At 57.8% G+C, this 8,890-nt stretch overlaps 1 protein-coding gene across 20 annotated transcripts in view; it reads right to left on the minus strand.

Annotated features, from left to right (window-relative positions):
- Window positions 1-8,477, minus strand: part of GRB10 (growth factor receptor bound protein 10) — a 160,258-nt gene extending 151,781 nt beyond the window's left edge. For 8 of the 20 annotated variants that reach the window (XR_014814227.1, XR_014814226.1, XM_084974067.1 and 5 more), the window contains exon 1: window positions 8,103-8,330. The gene's annotated coding sequence lies outside the window, so the exon portion shown is untranslated. 20 annotated transcript variants of the gene reach the window in all.
- Between the last annotated feature and the right edge of the window lie 413 nt (window positions 8,478-8,890).

Genomic DNA, 8,890 nt, shown 5'->3' on the forward strand with positions numbered 1-8,890 from the left:
TTCTGCTCAATTTTGCAGTAAATGTAAAACTGCCCCAAAAAACAAAGTTGCAAAAATAACAATCATCAAAAAAGAAAAAAAGGGAGTTCCTATCATGGCACAGCAGAAATGAATCCGACTGGCATCCATGAGGACGTGGGTTTGATCCCTGGCCTCGCTCAGTGGGCGAAGGATCTGGCATTGCCGTGAGCTGTGGTGTAGGTCGCAGACACAGCCTGGATCCCGCACTGCTGTGGCTGTGGTGTAGGCCGGTAGCTACCGCTCCAATTCGACCCCTAGCCTGGACCCCCCACATGCTGCGAGTATGGCCCTAAAAAGACAAAAAACAAAAAATAAAATAAAATGCATTTTAAAAAAAAGAGGTTAAAAAATCAAGTTGATTTACTCTACATGTTAGAACCCTACAGATGCAGAGAGGAGCTAAAAGATGAGAGAACAAGCGCAGGCAGCCAGCAACCAAAGCAAGCCACTCTAGAAGAGGAAGATGGAAAAAAAGAAAGCAAGAAATTAATTCAAAAACAGGCCCCCAGCCCGAGGACCTGAACTTCCAGCTTGAAGAGGCCTCTGACATGCCCTGTGATAGACAGAGAACCCCAATAAGGCACATCTCCAAAAAGGAGTTTCTGAATAATGACACAAAAAGAAAATCCTACAAGCTTCCAGACATAAAAAAAAGAAGAGGAAAAGAAAAAACACTGAAGGAGTTCCCACCATGGCTCAGTGGTGAACGAACCCGACTAGGAACCATGAGATTGCGGGTTCGATCCCTGGCCTTGCTCAGTGGGTTAAAGGGTCTGGCTTTGCCGTGAGCTGTGGTGTGGGTCCAGACTCGGCTTGGATCCTGCATTGCTGTGGCTGTGGTGTAGGCCGGCGGCTACAGCTCCGATTGGACCTCTAGCCTGGGAAGCCCCATATGCCACAGATGCAGCCCTAGAAAAGAAAAAAAAAACACTGAAAAGTGAAGAGTATAGCAAGGACATTTTCAGACACAAAAGGAATGTCCCTTTTTTAGGAAGCTATTATGAATCACTCTCCATCAAATTGTGGGAAGAAACCAGAAGAGAAGAATCACTACTTTAGGTCCAAGAGAAGAATAAAGGGCATGTCCAGGACGCCGGAGAAGGACGATGCCAGGATACAGCTGGGCAGGGCGTCTGGAGGGAATGAAGAGACAACTGGCCAGATACCTAAGGCGTCTGAGACAGTATCTGCACACCTGGGTCAGCCTGGGGCGGGGCGGGGGTAGGAGGTGCTAAAGACATCACGAGGAAGCAAATGCCAGTCCAACTCCAGCGGAACACAGGACGTCCCGCTAGACAGTGACAGTGCTCGGAGTCCACCCTGCGGCTCGACCACACGCAGCGTTCAGAGCTGCTGCCCGTGAGCAGCGTGCGCTGGTCCAGCCACCCACCTGAGGGACCGTGGGAGCCGGAGCACAGGTAAGGATGGGGGTGGGGGGGGACAGAGGTCCGCCTCCCCAGCTCTAAGCAGGGAAGCCAAAGACCCTCCCTGAGGCTGGGGTCTGGGGGTGGGGGGTGGGGGCAGGTAAGGCAGGCGACAGGCACTGAGACACCTTGTCACCGAGAGACATCTGCGCCAAAATGTGGAGGTGAGTTCAGAAAAGGTCAGCTGAGAAGCCTGCTTCCTTCGGGGACCTGCCTCCTGACACTATATGTGCGTTTACCACTGATTAAAAAAAACAGGCGTTCGCTCAGTGGCGCAGTGGGTTAAGAATCCAGCACTGTGGCCGCTGTGGCTTGAGTCACAGCTGTGCCGCAGGTTCAACCTTCAGCCTCGGAACTTCTGCATGCCACAGGTGCGGCCAAAAAATAAAAACTAAATTTCAAAAGCCTGCCCTGCGTGTTGAGGGGTTAGAAAGCCAGTGACCCCTGAAAGGGGCAGACCTTGTCTGGGAAGGCCAGGACAGGAGAGCAGAGGTCAGGGCCCCACCCAGGGAGAATGGGGCCCGAGGGGGGCCAGCTGCGTCCACTGTGAACCTACAGGCCCTGGGGTGGGGAGGGGGCCAGGCCACACCTGCAGGTAAGGGATGACCCAACCAGGGAGCAGGAAGCCCGGCCAGCCTTACCCTCCTCCACGAGGGTGATGCACAGAGGTCCCAGGTGCTTGTTTATCTGGAAACATCCTTGAAGGGGCTGTGAGGGATCCACACGGTTCTTCACAAGAGAGCAGCGGCATTCCAGAAAAAGCCACCCGGAGGCTCTCGAGTAGCCCCCACAGCCTGTGCTGCCCATCAGATCACCTGGAGGGCCCTGCACGTCACCAGCTCCACCTCCCGGCCCATGGGCAGATCACCAAGCAGGGTCCCGGGTTTACTGCAGGCAACATGCTTAGGCAGCGAGACCTCCTATAGGCATGATGCTACTGCACCAACTCCTGAGGGTATGCGTTCCTCAGGCCCCAAGAGCCTTTTGGTCACTATGAGCCTCTTGGAGCAGGAAATCCTAAAAATATTACCATTGGACATGGGGTAGAATACAAGTTCTTATATTAACGGGTTCTCATAAAAGGTTGGGAAAAGACACTCCCAGAGATGAAAGCTTAAAGGAAAAAGAAGCCAAAGACCTCACTGATCAGAGAAGTGAGAGCTTGCAGGGTCTGCCCTCCGAGAAGCACCTCGAACGTGACCCGGTGGCGGAGGTCCCTCACGGCTGGGCCCACGGGGGTCCTCGGGTCTGGTCTTGGTTTCTCCTCCAGCGTCAGACCCCAGGGAGCACAGACAGAGCCAGGCAGCTGGGCCCACCAGGCAGAGCCCCGGGCAGTGCAACGCCATGGAGGGTCCCCTCTGCCAGGCCCGCCTATAGTTGCGGTGACAATAACGCAGTGAAGAGGGCCAAACATAGCAAGCTCTTTCTGTGCCCAGGGCCCTAAGACCCACAGGACAAGGCAAGATGGCAGCTGCTCGTACCCGGGCCCATTGACCTGGCCTGAAGACCCAGCCAGGACTTCAGGGAGATGCAGGGCTGCCCACCTGCAGGGCCCTCGGACGGGGCGCAAAAGCCATGCCCGGGGCACAGCCAGCCACTGGCCTGCACTCGTCTCAGTCCCAGCTGGGCTGAGTGCCTCTGCAGACCCCACACACTGACCAGCCGGAGGTCCTGAAGCCGGATGCCCCGTGGCCTGGCTCTGCAAACGCCCAGCGCCACCGCCTGTCTGAGCTCCATCATCTCAGTGGCTACACGTCTCTTGCTCCCGGTCACAGAGAAGCAAAGAACCAACCAGTGATGCCTGCTCCTCACTGCGGTCTGGTTCAAGCGGTCAGCAGCCAGGCGAGGTCTCCAGCCCGCTGGCCACCTCTGCTCATGGCACCGCACCTGTGCGGAGTTCAAACTGTCTGCGGCTCAGAGGCCAGAAGAGGCGTCACACTCACAGCGACTGGCGCGCCAAGCAGCTTACGGTTAATGCAACAAGGTTTTGCACAGCTCACAGGTGCAGAGACAAAAACACAAAAAGCAGAGTCTCCTTTCTGATGCGAAGAAAGACCCTGCAAATTAACCCAGACGCTGCACAACCAAGCGCGCCAGCTGCTCTAAGATAGGCTGAGTGTCACAGACGCAGCATCTCGGAGCTGCTGCCACCGGCAGGTTCCCCCACACCCAGCGGCGCCCCTCCTTCCCTACAGGTCGGCACCCCTGGGACCCCACTTTATCCATGGGCTTGGGGAACCCACTCACCCAGCTAGTAACTGGAAGAACCAGGGATCCAACTGAGGCAGCCTGCCTCGTGGGGCCGTGAGGATGGCCACCAACCCAGGCAGAGCCAAAGGGAGCAGGATGGCGGCACGCGTCCCCATGGGAGATGCAGCAACAGAGAGTCCACCCTGGAGGGCGAGCCCAGAGATGATCGCAAATTTGGGGTCTGAGCAATCAAGGAAAGGCTCCCCCGAGTCCACAGGTGAATGCGATAGCTGAAAAACAAGAAACACTTCTCCAGCTCTCCCCGTAGCCTGCAGACATGAGCAACCACCTTCAGCCGCGTGTTCCGAGCCGGGATTCCAAAGCAAGACCATGACGTCGGGGCAAAGAAGTTATTTCGGCCTCGACATCCACCCCTTTTCCTAAACGGACAGACCAGCACTTGGGCAAAAGCAAGGCTGCTCTCACTCTCAAGCCCATCTCTCCCATCGCACAAGCAGAAACGGCAGGTCTCCATGAGGCTGGCGTGGTCCCAAGGCAGAAAGTCACAAGCACTCATCTCCACCTCCAGCATGATTTTTCTTTCCTTTTCTTTTTAGGGCCACACCTGTGGCATAAGGAAGTTCCCGGGCTAGGGGTCAAATTGGAGCTGCAGTACAGCCTATGCCACAGCCACAGCAACACCGGATGCCAGCCGCATCTGTGACCCATGCCGCAGCTTGCGACAACGCCAGATACTTCACCTACTGAGCAAGGCCAGGGATGGAACCCCACATCCTCACAGACACTAGGTCAGGTTCTTAACCCACCGAGGCACAGCAGAAACTCCCCTGAGATGATAACTATGGGACGTGGCTTCTTATTTGGTGCCATCTCAAAAACCAGTCATACCATTTTTCCTTACATCATGAAAGAAAAGCCAGGAGCCTGTCCACAAGCGGGCGGTTTCAAGCTTCACCTGCTTTTACCTCCTGCCATTTACCAGGGCCCGTGATCGCCAGGAGCACATGGACAAAGCCCACTCCTCAGAGGTCGGTTCTGAAGCTCGTCAAAGTCACAGGGAGCAGTCGACTGCCAGAGTTTCCCTGCTGGACGGAGAAGGTGGGGCAACAGACAGAACTGTGCGGTTAAAACACCAGCACACCATAAGCCAGCCGGCGCTTGGACGGAGCTCTTGGCCCACAGACCAAAGCACCTGTGTGCCAAGCCTTGCCTACCGAGCAGCTTGAGCATCCCAATGTCTTCCATAACCTCCCCGTCGTCCACAGGTAACCAAAATTAAGACAGGCGAAATACGTTCTCAAATGGCAGGAAAAGTTTTGCTTCAATTCTGAATCCATGACTGAGCACATGGAGGAGGGACAAAGAAAGCACCTCCTCCTTCTGGACCCACGCAATTAATTCCACCTTGGTTTAACAGCCTGAGAACAGACACAGGGGGTCACGCCCCAAGCGACAAACATGCAAGCTTCCATCCTAGGAGGCAGGACAGAGTTCCCTGCGGTCGGTGGCAAAGTTCTGACCAGCAGGCCGGCCCACCCTGGACAGGAACTCAAATGCGCCCTCCCACTGGGCACGGGTCCTCTTCCCCTGCAGCCAGCAGCTGGACAGAATTCCAAAGAAATAAGTTCCTTAAATCATGCCAACTTTAAGCATTAGGTTCCATCAAATATACCAACCTGGACTTTCTTTTTGCCTTTTTGTCTTTTTAGGGCCACACCCACGGCCTATGGAGGTTCCCAGGCTAGGGGTCGCATCAGAACTGTAGCGGCTGGCCTACATCACAGCCACAGCTACCAGCAGGTCTGAGCCACCTACACAGCTCACAGCAACGCCGGATCCCTAACCCAAGTAGAGCAAGGCCAGGGATCGAGCCTGCGTCTTCATGGATGCTAGGCAGATTCTTCTCTACTGAGCCATGAAGGGAACTCCCCACCCTGGATTTTCCAAAGCTCTGAGATGAAGGCGAAGGCACAGTGACTTTACGCACGACTTCGGTTTCTAGACGATGTGAAGGCTCAGAGCAGCCACATCACCCAAATCCAAAGTTCTGGACCAACTTTTAGGGTCTTCATTTGCTCCTCAACGTCCACAGAGATGTTCACTGTAACTGGGCCAGGCTACCCCGGGTTCCCACCCTGGACAAGCAGCTGGCATGCACCTGCCCAGCACCGGGCTCCCGGTGCACAATGAAAGGCATTCTGCCCAGTCCAGCACTGCCTCAGGCAGTGCAGACCAAGGGCAGTATGGACAGATGACTTGAGGGGGATGCAGCTTTTATTTGAATTTATTTTATTTTAATTTTTCTTTTTAGGACCGCCCCTGCAGCACAGGGAAGTTCCCAGGCCAGAGGTCGAATCAGAGCTGCAGGTGCCGGCCTACACCACAGCCACACTGGATCCAAGCCGCCTCTCTGACTTAGGCCGCAGCCTGCAGCAACACTGAATCCTTAACCCACTGAGCGAGCGAGGCCAGGGATCGAACCCGCCTCCTCACGGACACTATGTCAGGTTCTTAACCTGCTGAGCCACAACGGGAACGCCTACTTTTTATTAAAACACAGTTGTAATTACATAAGCAAAACTACCGTATCAGACTCATGACTACATGAGTTTCCTCTCACATCAGTGTGTATGTAAGGACAAAAAGTGAGTGGACAAAAGAAAACACTGATAACAGCCTGGTGGCAGGCAGAAACCTGGCAGGTGGGGGCCGTGGGAATGGTAACAGGACCTCCTGGTTCCCCGGGTGGGTGACTGGAGGGGAAGCTGCGAGGCCATTTCTCTTTTAGAGGCCGATGTACTTGTACAGAGCATGAACCACACAGGACTGAAAAAAAACCAAAAACCTACAAAACCCGAAAGCTTGGGCTCTGCCATTTGCTGGCCACGTGACTCTGGGCATGCCAAGGAACCTCCTGAGCCTTGGTGTCCAGACCTGTAAAGTGGGGAACGGGGGCTGTAAGGGATCAAAAGCAGTTAGGCTTTGAACATGCCTCTCAAAGTGGGAAATGCTACAGAAGTATCCGTAGCTACACTTCCGAGTTACACCGCAGCTTGCTGGGTGCGTAACTCCCTGTGCCCTCAAATTCCCTCCCTGCGGTGGCCGTCTTCTCTCAAGGGTTCCCAGGAAAACTCGAATATTAGGCGCAGTCATCCTTCAGTTCTGATTTTGAACAGAAAAACCCACTCACCTAGAATCACGCCTGGAAACACTTTGCTTTCCGGGCTTTTCCCTAATAAAATACTACCCTAAAGGACACCTCCATTGCCATCAGTCAGAACTGCTTTTGCTGCAGAAACCTAGATTCTACCTAATTTTCCTCCTGGAAAGAAGGAGGGAAAGTCTAGGTCGGCTCGCGGAAAAATGGCCAGCTTAGTGCTGTAAACCGCAGTCAAAGCGTGCTGCTGGGCTGACATGTGTTCTTAGTAAAACTGAGCGAAACGTTCAAGAAAGCACCATTTCTGAAACTCGGGGGCTCCAAACGGCGGAATCAGCTTTTTCAGAAACAAAGTGCTCCTCGCGGGGCCTCGTCAACAGCAACAAAGAGAAAGTTGTGCAATCACGCGTGTTTACTCACAAGCACTAGTTGTTTGGGCTTTTTCTTCGCATCTCCTGCATGAAGCTGGGTACAGTGTCTGCAAGAAAGCCTGCTCTCCAACGCGTCAGAAAGATCCAGGCCCCGGCGAAGTCACCTGTGGCTCTCCTACTTGACCCACCGTTTCTTCAAAGCAAACGACACAAAGTTGGCATTTCTTCCAATCCCCAAAAAAGACGAACACAATAAAAAGTGGAGACTACCCTCATTTCCATAACGCACATGCTCCTGGGCTGTCGCCAGGCAGGCGTTGGAGAGGCGATCGGCAGAGGCGGAGAGTTGCATCAGAAATTTCCTTCTGTTCAGCTCTTATCACATTTCCCCGGCGGGCAGGCGGCTAATCCGCGAGCCCTCCACTTGGGGCTGGGCCCCGGCGGCGGCGGCGGGTAACGGGGACACCAGCGGAACCCAAGGGAGAGATCCCGAGGCCCGGCCGCGCTCCGCCTCGGGGGTGTCCGGGCCCCAGTGGCCCGGCGCGGGCGCACGGGGGCTGCAAGGGCGCCCACCCCCCGGGCGGCCCGGGAGCGCGGCCTTGGCCTGACGGCCGGCGGGGCAGCCCCTGTCCCAGCCCCGGCCCGGCCCGCGAGCCGCCGGCGTCGGGCGGGATGGTCCCGCAGGCGCCGCCCGGGCTCCCCCGCTGCCCGGGGTCGCGATCGCGCCGCGCCGCGCCGGGTCCCCGCCCTTGCGCGCCGCAGCCCCCGACCCGAGGCGACGCCCTTCCGCCCGCCGCGCCCCCGCGGCGCCCGGCGTCCTCGGCCCGGGCGGCCAGCGCGCAGACAATGACGCCGGGACCGCCGCCCGCCCGCCGGCCACAAAGTAACTTGGCGCCGCGCTCGCGACCAACTCCGTACCTGCCGCGGCGCCGCTCCCGGCCGCCTCCGCCTGGCCGCCCGCCACCCTCGGCGCGGCCGGGGCGGCGCGGGTCCCGCGGGGCGAGGGCGGCGCGCAGGGCGGTCCCGGCTCCCGCGCGCCGCCGCCCGGGGGCTGCGCGCAAACTTTGGGCTCCGCGCGGGTCTCCGCGGCCTCCGAGCGCCCAGCCCGCCGCAGCGCGCCGCTCGCGTCCTTTCCTGCCTCCTCCCGGCCTCCCCACCCCCTCGATGGGCTTTAAATCCGCCCGGCCCCGCCCGCCGCCGCCGCCGCCTCCGCCTCCGCCTCCGCCTCCTCCCCCGGTGGCTTTTCCTGCTCCTCCTCCCGCCACCGCCGCCGCCGCCGCCGCCACCGCCACCGCAGCCCGGACCGCTCGGGGCTGCCAGCGCGGGCGGAGCTGAGGCCTGGGCGCAGGGCGGCGCGCGGGGGGCGCGGGGCCCCGACCACCCGGGCTCGGGCACCCGGGCAGGACGCATCGGACCCAGCCTGGAAGGCAATTTGGAAGCCGGTTCTTTGAAACTCAAGTATGAACTGTGCGGCCCAAATCCTCCCTCGCGGGCGCAGCGGGAGGACCAGACAGAGTTGCTGCGGCCCCCGGGCAACGGTTACCTGGGCTGGAGAGTCCAGTCGCCGCCAGCAGGGGCTGGAGCCTCGACTCCCATCAGCGTGTCAGTATCGGGCGGTGGAGGGGGGAGGCCTCAGGACTGGTCTCGGGGCCATCGGGCCTCAAAGTCCTCATCTTCGAAATGGGCTCCTAAGCCCGCCTCGGTGA

Source organism: Sus scrofa, chromosome 9 (assembly GCF_054392235.1).
Source record: "Sus scrofa isolate SSC_HxYL_T2T_F1_AM1 chromosome 9, Sscrofa_HxYL_maternal_Yorkshire_Landrace_v2.0, whole genome shotgun sequence".
Lineage (NCBI taxonomy): Eukaryota > Metazoa > Chordata > Mammalia > Artiodactyla > Suidae > Sus > Sus scrofa.